Source organism: Symphalangus syndactylus, chromosome 21 (assembly GCF_028878055.3).
Source record: "Symphalangus syndactylus isolate Jambi chromosome 21, NHGRI_mSymSyn1-v2.1_pri, whole genome shotgun sequence".
NCBI lineage: Eukaryota > Metazoa > Chordata > Mammalia > Primates > Hylobatidae > Symphalangus > Symphalangus syndactylus.
Window position 1 is genome coordinate 76,842,485 of NC_072443.2, and position 20,288 is coordinate 76,862,772.

The 20,288-nt window shown below is 37.5% G+C and overlaps 1 long non-coding RNA gene across 2 annotated transcripts in view; it reads left to right on the plus strand.

Moving 5' to 3' along the window:
* The first annotated feature begins 1,745 nt into the window (after nt 1–1,745).
* Nucleotides 1,746–20,288, plus strand: part of LOC129471430 (uncharacterized) — a 453,095-nt gene continuing 434,552 nt past the window's right edge. For both annotated transcript variants that reach the window (XR_008653587.2, XR_010118670.1), the window contains exon 1: nt 1,746–1,775. This is a non-coding gene — a long non-coding RNA (uncharacterized lncRNA). The remainder of the gene's footprint in view (nt 1,776–20,288) is intronic.

The following is a 20,288-nucleotide window of genomic DNA, read 5'->3' on the forward strand; positions in this document are numbered from 1 at the left end:
GGTGGGCAGATCACGAGGTGAAGAGATCGAGACCATCCTGGCAAACACAGTGAAACCCAGTCTCCACTAAAAATACAAAAAATTAGCCAGGCATGGTGGCGGGCGCCTGTAGTCCCAGCTACTCGGGAGGCTGGGGCAGGAGAATTGCGTGCACCCGGGAGGGAGAGCTTGCAGTGAGCCGAGATTGCGCCACTGCACTCCAGCCTGGGCAACAGGGCAAGACTCCATCTCAAAAAAATAAATAAATAAATAAATAAATTATCCAAAGATATCTAAAAAGCAAGTGGTAAAGCTGAGATTTAACCCCAGATCTCCGTAACCCAAAACTTCATGCTGCTAATTGTAATAGTACATGGTACACATCGTGTCCCTTCCTAGATTCTCCTCAGGTTAAATTAACACTTTTTTTTTTTTTTTTTTTTTTTTTTTAGAGACGGAGTCTTGCTCTGTCACTCAGGCTGGAGTGTAGTGGCGTGATCTTGGCTCACTGCAACCTCCACCTCCTGGATTCAAGCGATTCTCCTGTCTCAGCCTGCTGAGTAGCTCGGATTACAGGCATGCGCCACCGCACCCAGCTAATTTTTGTATTTTTAGTAGAGACGGGGTTTCACCATGATGGCCAGGCTAGTCTCGAAACTCCTGACCTCAGGTGACCCGCCCACCTCAGCCTCCCAAAGTGCTGGGATTATAGGCGTGAGCCACCGTGCCTGGCCAAATTAACACCATCTTTAAAATAAATTCCTGTTAGGCCACTTAGCACTCTACATTGCATTAAAAACTTTATACACCTGACTTATTTCTGCTGCCAGACACTCAGCTCCTTCATTTCAGGAAGTATGTCAAATTCATTTCTTAATCCCCAAGAGTATGAAGGAGACACAAGAATAAGTGTTGCAGGAGAGAACGGACATCTGGACAAATGGAGATTTTTAAAGTGATCCTTTAAAGAAAGCAGCTTTAGATGGGGAGGTTATGCCAGGCAAAGTTAATAGTGATACGAATACTACTAATTGCAGCTAACATTTGGTGAATTCTTCCTCTGCACCTGACAGTACACCATCTCATTTTCATAAATTACCTGTGGAGAAAAGTCTTATTTCTTTCCTAGTTTTTCAGATGGGGAAACAGAGGCTCAGAAAGGTGGCAATTTGCCTAAAATTGCATAGCTGGTAAGTGGCTAAGAGGCAGTTTTCAGACCCGCCTTTATCTGATTGCATAGCATAAAGCTGTGGACGCTATGCTCTACATACTGAGGAAACGGGAGAAATTCCAGGGTGTGCTTGCAAAAACACCGAGTCTACCGGCTGAGAGGAAGCAGAGAGGGTGCGAGGAGAGTGGGCATGAGGCTGCTCTTTGTTTTACAGAAACTTCCCATTCCCTGTCTCATTCGGCAGGGGTAATAATGATAGCTAACATTTGAGTATTTTACGGACAAAGCACCATACAGAGCACTTTTCATGGGTCAGCAATCTCATTCACTCCTCACAACCCCTTAAATAGATGCTGTTAGTAACCTCATTTTTGTAACAGAAAATGAGGCTTAATGGGCATGGGTGGATACTGAAGCTAGACTTCTTCAAAACCTCTTCTTTAAGGTTTGCAAACACTAAGGAGAGTTTTTCATGGCAATAGCATCCGACCAGACATCTCCTCCGAGTCTCGCCCCCACGTGGAGCTCCAATGAAGCTCGCGGTCTGTTTCAGCTGAAACCTCTTCCTGCGGGCGCGCCAGAAAGACAGGCGCCATCTCAGAGCTTCCTGCAGGACTCAGCATCTGTAAGTAGTTCAACACTTGGCACCCCCAGTGTGTTTCTTATATTATTTTGGGGTTCTATTTTGACATGTGATCTCCTAACCTGAAGAACAGGGTTGTAGAGTTAGGCCCCTTCAATGTGGGCTTAATTCCACCAGTTAACTAAGCTGCAATTAAAGGTTTGAAAGAGCGGTATGTATTCAGCTCACAGCAGTTTCCCCTGTAAGGAGAGGCCGTCGGGACGGCCTCAAGGCTTCTCTTTGACACCAGAGAGAAGGTGAAAGTGAGAGCAGCCAGGCGTCAGCGTCAACCACAGCTGTCCAGGACAGCCTGGACGCATAGGCGACTCTCCCCTGCCACCTAGCGCTGAAATGAAAGGTCTCCTCTTTCTGAAGTTCTGAACAACCGCTTCTCTTGTGTGGACAAGGAATCTAGTTGTCCTTTGCAAGGGGTATTTTTGTAGTATAGTAAAGGTTATTCATCCTCGGCTGCTTTTCTCTTTTTTTGAAGTTTGGAACATCTTGATCTTTTGGAAAATGAGTTTTGATATTTAATGTGTGGAGAAATAAAACTAAACCGAGGTGGATCTTTTATATTTATGTGAATGTGCACTTCATGGAATCAATTTCAATCTCAGAGTCGGCCCTTTCACAATATAATGCAGGTTTCTTCTCACCCGTGCTTCCCATCGTCTGGCTTTTCGGAAATTGGTCCTTTTATACAATAAGCATGAGGTTGGACAAAAATGAAGTCTGAAATCTCCAGAGCAATTTTTGAACTGTGACCTTTAGAAATCTAAGTTTAGTGCACCTTTTTAGGGGAAAGATGACATGCTGTACTTCAGAACTTCCTTAGGGGAAATAAGGGAGACTATTGCTGTTCTTGTTTACAGATACAGAACAGCCCCTGACTTGCCCTTTCCATCTTACTGCAGTGCCCTTGAGCTTCCGAATGTTGTGGGTGTCACTTAAGTCTCTAAAGTCTTATTTCCTTGACCTCCGAGCCTTGCAAAGGAAAGAGTTTGTGTCTATATAATTATTATGATGATTCATGTTACATATTTATATTTATTTCGGAACTAAATTTTATTCTAGGTGTGCTAAATCTTTAGCACACCTGAAATTTATTTGGGAAATAAATTTTATTTATTTCAGGTGCGCTAAGTTTTTAGCTCACCTAAAAATGTTATAAATGTGTTGAAACCAAAATAAATATGTTGAAACCAAATAAAAACAGCAAAATCCCTATCTTTTGAATCCATTTTTCAGATAGTAATGTTAAACTGGTAAAATTAAATCACTAAGTATTATAACTGTCTTCTGCACAAACCTACATGTATAGAAGCTTTAAAAAGAAGTTATCTTTGGAACTTTTAAACTCATTTTCTTGTATTGACGCTAAACTCCGTGAGAGATGGTGGGGCCTTTTCTGATTATCCCGTAGAGCTCAGTGGATTTGGCGTAGCTATGTGGATGGCTGGTTGAAACAAAAAACCATGGTAGGCTATGGATCTTCTAATATTCACAAAATGTTATTGAACAACTTCGTTGAAATAGATGATTATCTGCTGTTTGGTGGGGAGAAGAAAAGCTTTTCAAATTATTGCATTTTGATGTTGAAGAAAAATTTTAAATCACATACAGATGCCTGTCCAGAAAGGTTAATTTTAAAACGATAGCCTTTGGAGATTGTAATAGGGCCGACAACAATCACAGTTTCAAGAAGAATTCAGGCAGGTTATGCTAACTACTACATAAATGGCTAAAACTGGAAATGATATTCAATCTTCTATGTCAGGGGAAACCACATTCTATTTCTCTTCCTATAGCTATATTGTTTTTATATATTATGTGCCTATAGGAATTATGAAAACTATAATTATAAATTTCTATGTACATTTAAAGAATTAAATTGTTTTTTTTAAATCATTCAATATGGGCCATGCGCGGTGGCTCACGCCTGTAATCCCAGCACTTTGGGAGTCCGAGGTGGGCAGATCACGAGGTCGGGAGATCCAGACCATCCTGGCTGGCATGGTGAAACCCCATCTCTACTAAAAATACAAAAAAAAATTAGCTGGGTGTGGTGGCAAGCGCCTGTGGTCCCAGCTACTCGGGAGGCTGAGGCAGGAGAATGGTGTGAACCCGGGAGGCGGAGCTTGCAGTGAGCTGAGATCGGGCCACTGCACTCCAGCCTGGGCAACTGAGCAAGACTCCGTCTCAAAAAAAAAAAAAAAAAAAATCATTCAATATGCTTGTATTAAAAGACAATGTTTATGAACATAAAATGTGTTTGTTTGCTGTATGGGATTATGGTACATTGACTCTATTTGTAGTATAGCCATAAAGAAACAACTTCAAAATGAATGAAGAAATGATGATGATGATGATAAAAAGTTTTCTGGATGCATGGCACTATCCCACAATGTGTACATGTATTATCTCATTTAAATTGCACCCAATTCTATAAGGTGGTACTGTTGTCCTCTATTTGACAGATGAAGACTGAGTCTTTCTGAGTTAAGTACTTGCATATGGTCTTGAAACTCTGAAGGTCTAGAGAGAACATTCTGACCCGCACTTTCTGGCTTCTAAAGCTGTGATATTCCACCTTCTTGCGACTTTCTATTTTCACCTTATAGTTAGTAAATGCAGTTAATTAGAGCAAGTGATAATGAGTCAGTCACTGATTGAATCCCTAAGCAGTTTTTAAAATTTCTGTTTTCATGAGTTTATCAAGATACAGAGTTTTATGCTTTTCTTGAAAGAATTAATTAAGACCTGGCAACACTGGTGCTGAATTTCCTCAGGCAACAATCACGTCCCTGGATTAGATGGGGCTATGCTCTCCAGTTCATAGAAGTCCTCACTGCCTTCAGCTCCCTTACTTCCTTGGTCCCTGTTGTCACTTCCTTTGGGACTCCTGCTTTATTTAAAGGTCTGCAGAAAAGTAAGTTAATTTAGCAACAAAGATTTATGAATTGGAAGTCTCCAGTGTCTTAAAATTTGGTATATAACACGTTTAGTTGTTTGTGTGGTTTATTGCTTTGTTGTCTTTAAAACGGTTAAAAGGATGTAGAATAAGATATTTTAAAAGTTTGCATGGAATGCTGAAAACAGATGCATGAGCCCTAAAACATGGATTCAAAATTTTGAGATAAATAATAAAGTTCTCTCTCACACCCCTCAGTAAAGCAGATATTCTCAAGTGTTTTGTTTGCATGCAATTTCCAGAAGAAATAGGGAAACACAAGATTGTATACATGGGTGCAGACCCCAACTCACCCAGCTACCCCTAGACCTTTCCCACACCTTGAGAGCCACCCCCACATCTGGACCACAGAATGAGCCCTGGTCCTGAAATAGAACCTTAAGTCTCCCAACTTCTCTCATTAGTTTAATAAGGGAATTGGTCTAAGTTACTTTTTTTTTTAAGTCTCCTTCTTGCTCCAAGATCCTATTATTCTGAAGTTACACTATCTGTTCTCTTTCTTTACATCTCAAGAGGAAAACGTATCAGAATCCTCTTATCAGAATTTTAGATCATAAGCAAAAATCCTAAACCTTCCAAGGAAAGTCAGATTAAAATGAATTATAACAAATTAAAGTGCTCAGAGTTAAGACTATAGGGTTTAAATGAGCACCAGCAGTACCTGAAGAGATATAAGGAATACAGTTGTCATGGTCCATAATGTTACCCACGAGATTAAGTCTTCTACTTAACGTCTTAAAAATATAGTTGAAAGAAAACCCTGGAAAATTTTGAATATGTATGAACCTTCCAATGAAGATTAATATTTTGTTTTATCCAACAACCCTAGTAAGCAAAAAAAAAGTTACTGTAAACTACTTGTAATTTCTTAACTGTATTAGCTTTGTTCAAATTTATATTGATTGCATAGACCTAAATAATTTTAATTTTATAAACTTGGTTTTCTTATACCTAAGAGGAAAAAGTGCAGAATATATGTGCTTTATTCTTAGCTTTCTGTGAGTTTTGTTGTTTTGAATATAAAATCTCATTGTCCCTAAGGCAATGGAAATACTCTTTTAAAAAAAAAAAAAGCTTTCTATTGTGAGAAAATTGGATGAACATCCAGAATAGATTAGGAACTTGATAACAAAATTCAATATATACTTATTCTCAGTATAGATAACCTTTTCATTAACTAAGAAAATTATTTTAGCTTTAGCTTTCACTTGAATTTTTATTAAATTTTCTTAAATTTAATGGAGGAAAAGAGCTTTTCACTGCCAAGTTTTTGTTGCCTTGTTTTATATTAATGGAAAATAAGGGATAGGGAATGCAAATACGGGAGAAAAAGGGAATGATTTGAATACCTATTAATTGTCAGGCCTCCTCCAGACATTATCCCAGGTAATGGTAAGTATGGTAAGTGTCACAATCCCTATTTTGCTGAAATGAGGAGACTAAAATGTCATCACTACCTCACATCTACGCGGATCCGATTTTAGGTTTCCATGGTTCTAAAGCTTGAGAGATTTCTATTTATATCATCATGTATATAGGAAATATATTTCTACCTGGGCACAGTGGCTCATGCCTGTAATCCTAGCACTTTGGGAGGCTGAGGCAGGCAGATCACTTGAGCCCAGGAGTTCGAGACCAGCCTGGGCAACATGGTGAAACCCCATCTTTACTAAAAATACAAAAATTAGCTGGGTAGGGTTGTGTGCGCCTGTAATCCCAGCTACTTGAGAGGCTGAGGCAGAAAAATCACTTGAACCCAGGAGGCGGAGGTTGCAGTGAGGCAAGATTGTGCCACTGCACTCCAGCCTGGCATCAGAGCGAGACTTCCATGTCAAAAAAAAAAAAAAAAAAAAAAAGATTTCTGTGCAAGTATTGTTTCCTGTTTGTCTTCCCTGTATTGTTTCCTATTTGTCTTCCCTGTTAGACTGTAAGCACCATGAGAGCAGAGATTAAATTTGCCCTGTTGGTTACCCTGCTCTCTGTCCTAGCAAGTTTCTTGGATACTAACTACTCCAGAAATATGACCTGCATGAACAAACCCATGAAACAATGAACTAGAAACATAAATAATTGAAACCAGATACAATGAACTAGAAACTTATTTCACTTTCCATGTTTTGAAACACTTATTTTCAGGCTACTAAAGAGAATGGTTGGAGAAGTTTGTTGTTAAGTTCAAGACTGCTGTTAGTGAATATACTGCAAGGAATATGTGACTTGTGACTTGCATTTAAAATAATTATCTTACTTTTGATCCTTTATTGTGAAAGTGGAAAACACTTTACAACAGCTATTTAAAAGAGTTGCATATTTTGAACCACAGTCTGTTCTAGATGGATGTCAAGTAAACTCCTAATAAAGTAATTTGCAATAGACTGTCTTCCCAAAATAGAGCATTAACTACATGATGACAGTTTTGTTTGCATTATCCTGAAAAACAAAGTCTCCAGTTTAGTCTTAGTGATCAAAATCAGCAACCGATGGTTACTCCCTGTCTTGAACACATTTATTTTAAAATCTTTGCACATATGCCAATGCCTTTGAGTCAGAAACTGTTCTTTATACAAAGGTTCTTAAAGTCTCTTTGGATAAAACACTTTCACATCTTCTTTTATATATTCCAAGCTCATTCATTTTATGGTAATTAGCTTGGGGACTTCGTGTATCAGTAAAAGTATGCTTGTTTTATACTTGGTTACTTTTAAGAAAAAAAAGTCTTGAAATGAACTGCTTAAATATACACAAGTTAAAATAATCCTCCTGTACTCTTTACTGATGAAGTGCAAAATAACTTTACAAATGATTACTTTGAAGTTCTTTTGTAAATTGAACATATGTTGTGATCAGCAGCATTCTCTTTTTCTAACTTCTAGACCATTGTCCACCAACTTCTGAAATAGACAATTCTGCCTTTTTGTTGATCTCTATTTCATGCTTAATCAGTACTGAATTTCAAATATCATATCCTTCTGTTACCACTTTAATGTCTTTATTTGATATTAAATAGGTTTTCAGTGTCATAGTGTTTCATACAAATGTACACAGAGAAAACTGAGGAATTTTATGAAAACTGTGGTTCTTGTTGTATTGAGGAAAGTAAATATGTTTTACTGTATTCCTCAGAAAAAAGAAAATTATATTTCACATCTCTCAAGTGAGATCTTCCTAAACTTCATATTTCTAATACATAGCTGTTAAAATAGTTTATATTCATGTTTCCTTTTTAATTCTAAATTAGAACACTGAAAATAACAATTCCAGACCATAATTGTGTTCCTTTTTGCTGATTTTGTTACTTTCAGTCACTGTTAAGATATTATACACTAAAGCCACTAGAATCCACTTTGAGAATTTCTGTTTGAGCTTTAGAGTTTTAGAGTCACCTTTGATCTTAAATGGTTAATCTTTCTTTTAGTCCTTTGTTTTCATAAGTCTACCGTATTTATTTTCTCTTATCCTTTTACTTATAGAAAAGTAATTCATCATTGCTGCTAAGTCCCTTTTAACTTTAATTCTATGTTCTGAGTTAATTTTGGAAAATTGAGTTTAGATCTCATGGAGAACCATAAGACATGATGCATATTTGGGTCACTTTTTAAAATACTATTGTCATTAAATGTTTATTTTTCATTGACATTTTAGCAAATATTTTATTCTCAGTTTCGTATACATACGGCATACCTCATTATTTGGCATTCTTAGGTAGAACTGTATATGGTTAGAAACTTTCCTGCCAGGCAAAGCATAAATTTTTCCATTTCAAGTATATCAAAAGATAGTGGTGGGACAATCTATAGTTCTAAGATTTATTTTTATTCCTTCCTTCCTTTTTCTGTATCTAATATTGGTAGAGCATCATATATTTACCAGACTCTGTGTAACAACTAAGGACCAGAGGTGAATAATATCCCTTTGGTCCTGGTTCTCAAAAAAACCGACTGCAATTAGTAATGATGGATGGACACAAGTGCAGGTAATGAGGAGGCCATGTGATAAAAGCAGTGACAGAAAGGTGTTGAAAGTGCTGTGGGGTCCAGGGGCAAGAAGGGACCAACCCTATATGCTGTAGCCATAGGAGAGTTCAGTGGAAACGAAAATCCAGGTTTTTCTTTAAGGAAGTAGAAGGTTCTAACCGGGTGGTGAAGGTGGAAAAGAACATTCAGGTTGGGAGCTCTTCACCACCAATAACTCTGAGGCTTGGAGGTCACATCATGTCAGGAAGACAGGGCCCAGGTCAGCTTCCTCTCCACCACTTAGTGGTTATTACTCTTGCTTAAGCCTCTTAAGGTGCTTGAGCATCAGCCTCCTCATCAGCTGGATGGATTAAATGAGATCAATGCCAAGCTCAGCACAGTAAGGGATACAGCATAGATGCTCATTAACATTAGTTTCTTTCATTACTTGAGTGTTCAGGGATGAGCAATAGCTTCATGAAGTTAGAATATAAAGAGATTATTGGAGAGGAAGGACAGCGAGTGACCAAAGGTAAAGTCGGAAAGATAGGCTGGGGACAGGATTGTGAAGACTCTTCTATTTCATACTTGTGTTTTATCTCATAATCAATAGAAAGCCAAGGAAGTAGCAGAAGAGTGACATGATCAAATCCATGGTTAGAGTTGGATTTCTTGGGGCAATCCGGAAGATGGACTGGAAGAGAATACTGCATGTCCTTCCAGTCCATCTGGAATCTATTGAAAACTCATTTTGGTTGTCTGGGCCAGAGAGGATGAGAAATGGATTCTAGCTACTGGAAAGATAAGAAATGATGCCAGGTCTGCCTGTGGTGGTGACCTGAGGCACAGTGTATCCCCAGAGCTGCAAATAGCTGTGGGATGGTCTCTGAGGCCTAAGGAGCCTTAGCAAAGGAACTCTTGGCTGAAGTAAGACAGAAGGATGCCTATTTCCAAAAGGTCTATAATGCTTTAGGGAAGGAGCAACTGCCTCAGTAATGCCTAGAGACTGAAGATCAGGGAATCGTCCCGTTCTCCTGGACCTTGCAAGACCAGAATAGCACAAGAGAGCTACGCTCAACCTTGACAAGTAAAGCTAGAGTTAGATGTCATTGCGATAATATTTTTTAAATATGGCTTTATGTTTTTGCACTCTGAGTGACATGATATGATGCAAACATGTCCAAAAAGATTTAAAGAACAGAGATGGCTTCACCTTGTCTCTTTCTCTTAATTATGCCTACCACTGCCTTTCTAATCTCCCTAGGAGATCATTACTTTCTCTTAATTACGCCTACCACTGCCTTTCTAATCTCCCTGGAAGATCATTCTACATTTACTCTCTGTATTAGCAAGCCCCCTAGCAGGAAACAGACAGTACACTGGAATTAGGATAATTCAAGGATGGTTTAGCAAAGAAACGATTTATAAACGTGGAGGCAGGGCAGATGGAAACCACAAAGAATAGTGCAGCCCCTTAGGGCTGCTATCGCCTGAAGAATCATCGGAAACTTCAGTTGGTATATTTTAGGATTGTAAAAAATTAACTTTAAAATGTATCCAGGTTGCTAGTTCTATGATGTGATACAGGAAGGATCCACTTCAGATGTGTATTAAATACTTTTTAAAAATTGTCATGTATCTTTTTTCATAAGATGAGGACCATTTTAATTTGTTATATAGTTTTGTTGTGACAGGGATTTTTTTCTTGTGAGGATGTGCCTTATATTATATTCCTGTGTTATTTTTGCTTCTATATTTAGTTGAGACAATCGTATGATGAACAACCACTTAATGATTACTGCAATCTGAATATGACTACTTAGTCTATGATTTAACAGATTTACTGGAAAATAACTTGACACCACAAAGAAATATTTAAGTTAGAGGAGGAGAACAAGCCAGTGATTTTGCTTTTTCTTTTTCCCCTGATATGCCTTAGTTTTTCTTATTCCACATTTTATTTGGGAAAATTATATACCTCTTTAAGCCCCCAATTTATCTATTATATCTTCTGTACCCTGGTAGCCTTTTCTCATTCTTAGAAGGCAATTTTCCCCTTTGAACCGCTTTTGCCTTGTTTGCTTTTATTTTATTATCCTCTTCTCTGGGTGGCTTCATCTTTAAGGTCTCATTTTCAGTTTTATCTTTGTCCATCTTCCTCTTCCTTATTGATCTTGTCTTTCATTAAGTGTGATGTGTATGGGGATGATGAAGATAATTAAGGGTTGAAAACAGAGTGATTAGTTTAGCATGGGAAGACAAATAGAACAGGGGCAAAATGTTTAAGTTGACTCCACCTCCAGGGCCCTACTTGTATCAATGAGTAAAAGACACATGGTGGAATTCAAGTGCTTCTGGGCATGTACGTGATGCAGTCCCAGGTAGAACTGCAAATGATATTAGGAAGAGGATTGCCTCCTGGAGGTTGGAAGTTTGCTCCTGTGGCATTCACTTCTGTGTGGGTCCTCGCTCGACTCATGGGTGCTAGCTCTGGTTTTGTTATTAAATTGCTTGGACTTTGTTCTTTAAGTTACCTCATCTGCTATAAAAAGGATTTTAGATACACTCTAGTGTATGGACAGAATCATCTGATTTTGCTCTTTGAACCCTGCATTTTATGACACAAAACAAATTCACAGTTAAGATAAAATACAATGCCTTTTAAGTAGTCTGCCTTTTATATCCTTATTTATTTTAACTACTTGATTTTGAGATTAAATAAGTTTCTAAAAGTTGAAAATGTGATGAGAAACATACGCAAAGATATTTCTTCAAGGGCATACATTACAGCATTGCTTATAAAGAGAAAATACCAGGGCAGTGAAAGAAGAAGGTGAGCCTGGAACATCTTGTGCCAGAAAGCAAGGAAGTGCTCAGAGAATGATTGGCACATGGCAGCACAAAGGCACTTCTGCCCACATCTGGAACAAGTTAAACATCAAAATCAATCATGTTAGTGACAGATTTTAACTCACTGAATAAAACAGGAAATGCAAGACCATGATGATATAAGTAAATTAACGAATAAGTTGATGGTTTGATGAGGAGTTGGACAGTTACATGGTTTCAAAGTATCCCTCTCGCATACTTATAAATTACAAAAGGCAAAAAAAACAAAATTATAGTAGAGAAATCTGGTAGATGGCACCTCATCCTAGTTATCAAAGTGAATATCATTGGTAATGGGACACAGAGAAATCATGTGCCACCTGATTGGATGCAATGGGAACACAGCATCCCTTCTGTAATTTTCTTGCCAAAGATTCAACACCTGAATCTAGATGTGAAGAAACATCAGACAAACACAAATTAAGGAAGAGTTAACAAAATACCCGTTTTGTTATCTTAAAAGTATCAAGGTCATGAAAGTTTTAAAACTGCAGAGAACTGTCCCAGACTGAAAGAAACTGAAGAGACATTACAACTAGATGTAAGTTTGGTTCGTAACTGGATCTTTTCACTATAAAGTACATTACTGAAGCAACTGGGGAAACTTGAGTAGTGTCTGATAATTAGATATTACATAGTAATATATCAATATTCATTTGCCAGTTCTAATGTATGTATTATAATTATGTAGAAGAAAGTCCTTGTTTATGGGAAATACAGTCTGGGGTCATGGGTCTCAGGTTGGCGATTTATTCTCAAATGATTTATGAAAAGAAGTTTGAGATAGTTTCATAAGAAAAACTAAAATTTATAATGCGTAATATTGCATCAAAAGATAATTTTTATTTCTGTAAGCTTTGGAAATTTTCATTAAATAGGACTTTGTGTAAGTCTAGAGAGGTTTTAAAAAAAGAAAAACATTTCTACTGACTATCTTTTCTTGTTTTAATGATATTAATGATTAAAGTCTGGAAAAATAAATGCTAAATTGTGACTTCATATATAAAGATAACTAAAGGCTCTCATTATTTGGCTGTAAAACAAGACTGTAATATACTTAGTCATTTTGGGAAAATGTTCCCCTTGTATAGCTTACCTTTATATACATTTTATAGAGCAAATTCTAACATAATATCTTAGAGCAAATATCTTAATATCAAATTCATATACACATATGAGATTTGTATGTTTATAAAATTCTAAAATAGCTGCTTTCCCAGCTGAATCTGCCAAGGATCCTACCTACTCTTTCCCCATCTCCACCTAATACTCTCTACCTTGCGCCCCAATCCCCAGCCAAATTAAATAGAACCCAGATGAATGAAGACAAGGTTGTTTCTGCTAAATGTGAGAACATGCAGGATATTTTCCTTGAATTGAATGTAACTACATTATTGAGCAGCTTGAGAATAAAAATATATATGACACAGTCTCAGTCCTAAAGGTGTATGTAGTCATTGTCAACAAAGTGAGCTGGTGGTTTGCCTTGATGAAAGGAGTGAAGTAAACAAAAATATATTTCATTTTCCAGAGTCAAATGAAGATCACTACAAATCCTCAGGTGCTGTATGCTGTACCCTGTTTTCAATACCCCAAATCCTCAGCTGCTGCACCCTATATTTAATCTAAAGGTCTTTTTGAAGTAACCAGTGATTATCCCAGAGTGAACATTGAAATAAAAGAGCGATGCATTAAATTGTAGAATGTTCTTCCCTGCTTGCCTCTGAACGATTTTGAATTCATCTTCAGTACATTATTTTGGGCCTTTTATCACCGCGGTTTTTAACATAACTGAAGTCAGAGCTCATAGAAACCCTCTCTATATAATCATAAACTAAATACTTATAATGAGCAAATGATTTGTTAAATTTATCACTTCCATTGTTAATTTTATAGGTATCTGAGTGAAACTGAGAGGTAAATCGGAAGGAAGAAAAATTAATCACTATATTCATTTTGCCTAAGTCTTAAAATCTTATCAGGTAACATTTAAATTTTGCATCATATGAATTAGGTTGGCTCCTCAACACAAAATGCTCTCTAGAACAATAGAGGGCTGTAGAATTAGTTCTACCCTGAGATTAGTACAGAGCAAGCCTGACCCGCTATGCTACATGGCACCTCTTGAACCAGAGGTCCTGAACCCTGAAAGTGGAAGAATGCAAATCAGACTTGCAAAAGATGGTGCTTGAATGTTTAAATATACCTTTTATACCTTTTGTTTAAATTCATAGGGTGAAAAGCAAGATTTTACTTACTTTAAGTATGTGCATCTTTGTGTTTGTTTACATATGCAATTAGAGAGCGGTATGTGATACACACAAAGTCATCTAAAGGGTTATTCTTGAACAAATCAAACTGGAATCTTGTCATGATTCTTTATCTTAAGTTTAAGCCATTTTTAACAGCTTAACACCCTAAATGGATTTTTAGAACCTCAAATAGTCATTTTAAGTCCTTATCTTACTATTGTAACATTACTATTGTAACATTGTACATTTCTAAACATTTTAATTTAAAAAATATGGTGACTTAATTTTTTTATTAACTTTATTAATCCCAGCTTCTGCTATAGGGAAAGGAAATATGATGACACAGGAATGTCACCTTTTTGTGTGGCAATCTTTAAAATGATTATTTCGTGTCAGCAGTTGGGATTGGAGATTGTGTCAGGCAAATAGGCTTCTGCAGGCTCTCCCTTCAGCAATGTTTATCAGCTGCATGATAATGAGTCAATTTCTATGTAAATATAATCAGTGTTTGATGGTGGTGAGGAAACCTCCTAGATTAAATGATTTTTGTGGTTCCTTGATTAACATACTTTATGAAACCATTACCATATGGACTACCGCTGCACATTTGGAAATAGCTCAGCTTCAAGTCTAAGGTCTTTCTAAAGAAATGTGAACCCTTTTCGAAGGAAAAAGTATGTGTGTGTGTACTCCTGTGACAAGGAACTCAAGATGCTATATTTTGATGCACTTGTATTCTTCCATCTAACATTCAACAATTAAGTGTTGAGTATTAACTATGTTTCAAGCCTGCTGTAGGCATGTATATACCACCCCAGCAGTCAGCAAGAAAGACAGGGTCCCCATATCTCAGCGTATCTCTATCTGAATGGGGAGAGAAAGACAGCCATGAGATCAAAGGCTATTATTTTAGATCAAACTTGTCCAACTCACGGCCCGCATGCAGCCCAGAACAGCTTTGAATGCATCCCAACACAAAGTCTTAAAGTTTCTTAAAACATTATGAAATTTTTATTTGCAATTTCTTTTTAGCTTGCCAGCTGTCATTAGTGTGTTTTATATGTGGCCCCAGACAATTCTTCCTTTTCTAGTGTGGCCCAAGAAAGCCAAGATTGGACACCCCTGTTTTAGATAGTGACAAAAGAGGGAAGGATGTGGGGCTTTTTTTGCTGGGTAATCAGAAGATGTCTTTCTGTGCTGACATCTGCTAAGACGTAGTTGATCAGAAGGAGTCAGCTGAGTGAAGCTACAATGAACAATCCAGGGAGATCAAAGAGCAGTGCCACGGTCCAGAAGAGGGAATGAGCATGGATGTTCAAGGCATGTGAATTACAGTGGGGCTGGAGCAGGAGGGAGTAGGAGCGGTGACTGCAGCAAGGTGGTAGGCAGGGGCGTAACACTTAGGGCTGTTTGTGTAGGGGCGCCAGGGTTGCCAGATTTAGCAAATAAAAATATGGGATACCTTGTGAAAATTGAATTTCAGATCAACAATGAAAAAAATTTAGTGTAAGTGTTTCTGCAGCAACACTTGGTATTTGATATTGGATCTGGAAATTCTATTCCTTTTTAAAAATTATTATTATACTTTAAGTCCTGGCATACATGTGCATAACGTGCAGGTTTGTTACACAGGTATACACTTCCTGTGGTGGTTTGCTGCACCCATCAACCCATCATCTACATTAGGTATTTCTCCTAATGCTATTCCTCCCCTAGCCTCCCACCGCCTGACAGGCCTCAGTGTGTGATGTTCCCCTCCCTGTGTCCATGTGTTCTCATTGTTCAACTCCCACTTATGAATGAGAACATGCGGTGTTTGATTTTCTGTTCTTGTGTTAGTTTGCTGAGAATGACCATTTCCCTTCTATTCTTATTCTTATCCAAAGTGGAACACTTCTCAGTGAAGGGTGTGTTGTTGACAGCTCATCTAGGACAGTGGCTTTGCCTGGATTTGATTCTGGCAAACCAGGCTGTGTGATCATTGTACTTACGGAGTTTGAATTTCTGGCGGAGGTTATTGGAGAATTTTAATTGGTGATATATCATATTTAATCTGCTGTGACTGTTGTGTGGAGCGTAGACCCTACATAGAATATAGAGTAACCAACATCAGTTAGTTGGAGATGGGGTGAGTGAAGCCTATTGATGGACAGTGGTAAGACGAAGGTAACACCAGATTCTTCCTTTATTATTGATTAGTGTTAGACCTGGTTGAGATTGGTATGTAAATACTACTGACCCTTCACCACACACACACACACACACACACACACACACACATCAATTTTCTTACTTTTAGAGGCCCCATGCTACATCATAGCAAATATATTTAGTTGCACAAACATCTCTATAAACGTGTACACATAATTAAGAGCTGTCTTTGAATTGTCTGATATGCCCAGTGTTATGTTTTTGGAATGCTTAATTACGTAATTACTAATTCCTATGTTACAGTTTTCTCTGTATATTTTGCTAGTCTTTTTCCTTCTCTTTCAGATCTCAAGCCTTTTCGGAGATCCCTGAAGAGTTTGTAGATACTCTAGAGCGTTGGGCCCATGATAGCCTTAAAACTGGAATTCCAATGAGTCTGACTGTCTTCCTTACCCCATGCTCTTAACCATGATTTCACTAAAATATTTCTTTGCACTATTGAGTAGGTGTATCTTAGCTTATGATTTCAATGTTTCTTTTTCTTACTTAACATTATATTATATATGTTAACTAATATTTTGTGATCCTTAATGCCAGGAGTTCTCAGAGTGTGGTCCTTGAACCAGCATCACCTGCAAATTGTCAGAAATGCAAATTCTAGGTTCCCATTCCAGACCTACTGAATCAAAAACTTGGACTTGGGCTGAGTAAGCTGTGTTTTTATAAGCTCTCCGGGTGATTCTGATGCACACTCAAGCTGAGAACCTGCTTTATAATAACCTTTTAATAGCTATGTAAGATCTCAAAATTTATCTAAATATGTATGTTTTTCATCATAGTTATCTAAATATGTATGTTTTTTACATTACATTTGACATTACCTTCCATTTTTTACATTACATACAATGTTGGCAACAAAATTGTTCATATATAGGGGGCTTTCTTCCACTTTTCAATTATTCTTTAGAGTGGAATGCTTAGGGCAAAGATTATGACCATCTCTATGTCACCTTTTTTGTCAAATTTCTTTACAAACACACATGTTTATATACCTCTCCCAAAATACAGGCAAAGAAGTTTTCCTATAACCCAACCAAATTGAGGTTCTTTTAACATGAATTATTTAACTGATAATCTCATAACCTTAAAGTGATACCTTGTTTCGGTTAGCATATTTATTACTAATGAATGAGAATACTTTCTCTCGTTTGTCTGGAATTTATATTCTCACTGTGTGAATTATAATTTTGCCTTTTGTCCATTAGTCATTTTGTAGTTCTTAGAAATGGAGCACTTTATGTATATATGTATGTATTGACACGCTACTTATTTTCTTCTTACTCTTTTTGTAACATATTTGTATGAATTTGAGACAAAGTCAGCAGGGTACTTTTAATAATACATTTCGTTCAGAAAGTGAATTTATAGTTTCAAACTAGGGAATCCTGTCTATTGCACCTTAAAAAGTAGATCTTATGCTCTCAAAATTGTCAGGTTGGACTAGTATCAGCTATGGAGACAGGTTGAACCAAACTCCCACAGCTTTCGTACAACAAAGCTTTGTTTCTTGTTCGTGTTACTTGTTCAGCATAGATCAGCAAGGTAGCTCTGCTATAGCATGAAAGGCCCAGGCTTCTGGAAGCTCTACCATCTTGTAGCTGTGCCATGATAACACAGGACCTCCACAAAGGGTCATAGAGTGTGGAGGTAGCACAAGAAGCATTTTAAATGCCTTGGAGCTGCTCATTGCCACTTTTGATAGGCCCAGTGGCTTGAATTAGTCACATGGCCTCAACCAACTATAAGGGAGGATAGGATATATGGGAAAGTCACAAACATTTGGTCAGCAGCAAATGTCTGTGTCAATTGCTTTGATACTATGATCAATACTCTAGAATAATGCTATAATGGGTATTCTGGGCACTCATTCATTTATTCATTTACTTATCATATCAGGCAGCGTTCAGGCAGGGGCAGAACCACTGATCTATATTTCGGGTGTGACAAAGTTAAGATAGGAGAGGTTTCTACAAATGTTAGAAGCTCTGGGAAAGTTAAGGTTGGGGATAGCACAAAGAGATCTCTGCTGAAAGCTTTGAGGCAGGTGGTCCTGGAGAGCTTGCCCAGAGCCTACTGCCATTCTTCAAAGTCTCTGGGAAATTCCCACCAACTCTCTCTGTCTGCAGTCATAAAGCATGTTTCTCATGGGCTCACCAGGAGCCTGCTATGAAATCTTTGCCCACAGGTCTGGCTACAACTACCTCAAGGGAGTAAAGGCTTCTCCTTCTCTTTCATCATCCAGATCTTACACACATGCTTCTTGGCCAACTGTAAGCCAGAATTATACATACAGGACAGGGGATTCAGGAATGTAGTCCTTAACATCTCCTCTGCAAAGTGGAAGAGACCTTAGAAGGCTGGTGGTAAGGCCAAGTTGGCAATAGACAAGCTGGCATACTTACTTATTTTCAGGGGGCAAATAGAAGAAACCCATAGTGCTGAAGGTAATGTGTATGTCTATATCTCCATTACACTCCTTTTTGAGTGAGGCCGTAAAGTTGACCTTTGCTATCATTAACTTGAATTACAGAAATATTTTCTAGCACTAATTTGAAATAAGTTGTGGTTTTCTCTCAATTGGCTGTTCATAAATTTTTAAGGCCACAATGTCAGAAGAAAAATAGGAATACTGCCAAGTCTTCAACTCTCAGAGAGATAAAAAACCTTATGTGGACATAACTAAACACAGGTGAAACAACTAGTGTTTAGCATAATATATAAATAGCATGAAATTTCCTGCTTAAGGACACAGAGAAATGAACATGTGGATGAAAAGCTACTATATTTAGAGCTCAAAATAGAAAAACATTTGCACTTCTTTGACTATAAAATATAACATCTCTTTTTTGCCTGGGGTTCAGACAGAGAAACAGAAACCAATCTTTGTATTTCAAGTATGAAAGATTTGAGGCAAATTAGAGCTTATACAAAATTTAGCAACTCTGGAGGTCAGTAGTGCATCCTCTCGGTCAGGGATGCACTACTGAAAGTCAGGAGAGACAACATAGAGATCTTAGTCAAAGGCTTCAAGATGGGAGCCTACTACTAATGAGATAAAATAGCTATTAATGAAATAAACTAGCTGACAATGCAGTAAACTTGCAATTAACAGGATAAAATACTAATACTGAGCTGTCACGAAAACTCCACTGCAACAGAAACCATGGCATACTACGATGATATAATTACATGAACACCTCCCATCTTATTAGATTATTTTATTTTATTTTATTTTTTGCATGTATATAAATTTAATAGGAAACATGTATACTTTGAATAAGGAAAACTACAAAACTACTGAAAAAAGTTAATGAATATATAAACACATGCAGTACTTCTGTAGGAAGAAAATATTGTAAAGATAAATTTCTTCCCAATGTAATTTATAAATATAGTCCAATTCAAATCTAATTATAATCCTGGCAGGATTATATTTAATTTTTTTATTATACTTTAAGTTTTAGGGTACATGTGTACAATGTGCAGATTTGTTACATATGTATCCATGTGCCATGTTGGTGTGCTGCACCCATTAACTCATCATTTAGCATTAGGTATATCTCCTAATGCTGTCCCTCCCCTCTCCCCCCACCCCACAACAGTCCCCGGAGTGTGATGTTCCCCTTCCTGTGTCCATGTGTTCTCATTGTTCAGTTCCCACCTATGAGTCAGAACATGCGGTGTTTGGTTTTTTGTCCTTGCGATAGTTTACTGAGAATGATTAATATGGGGTTTAATACGGAATATCTAGAGTGATCTCTTGGATCAGCCCATAATTATCCCTGCATTTGGATACAAATCACCCAAGGCATCAGAAATGAATAAAATTTTTCTCTGGCATGGCAACTTGAGATTGACAGTGGCTTCCTAGTGGACTGTGTTGAGAAGGATCCTGAGCTGCATCTGAGCTCAACATGAGTGCTTGGTCTGATGTGTAAACATTCCTGTGGTGTAGAGAGGGCTATGATTTGCCTTCCACATGCTTGCCCTCTCTAACTTCCCACTTTCATCTCCCTACCTTCCAAGTAGAAATGATTCTTTCCTGCTAGGTGCTATATGATATCAATTTAACATCTTTGTTCTTGTGTCTTTGATAGACTGCACATTAATATGCCTACTGTGCCTATACAACACAAGATATAATATGATTTTCAAGAAACATAATAGATTGCTTTGTTTCTTAGATCTTAAAAACCTTTTCATCTCTTGTACACGTGGAAAATCCTAGGGAGACCCACAG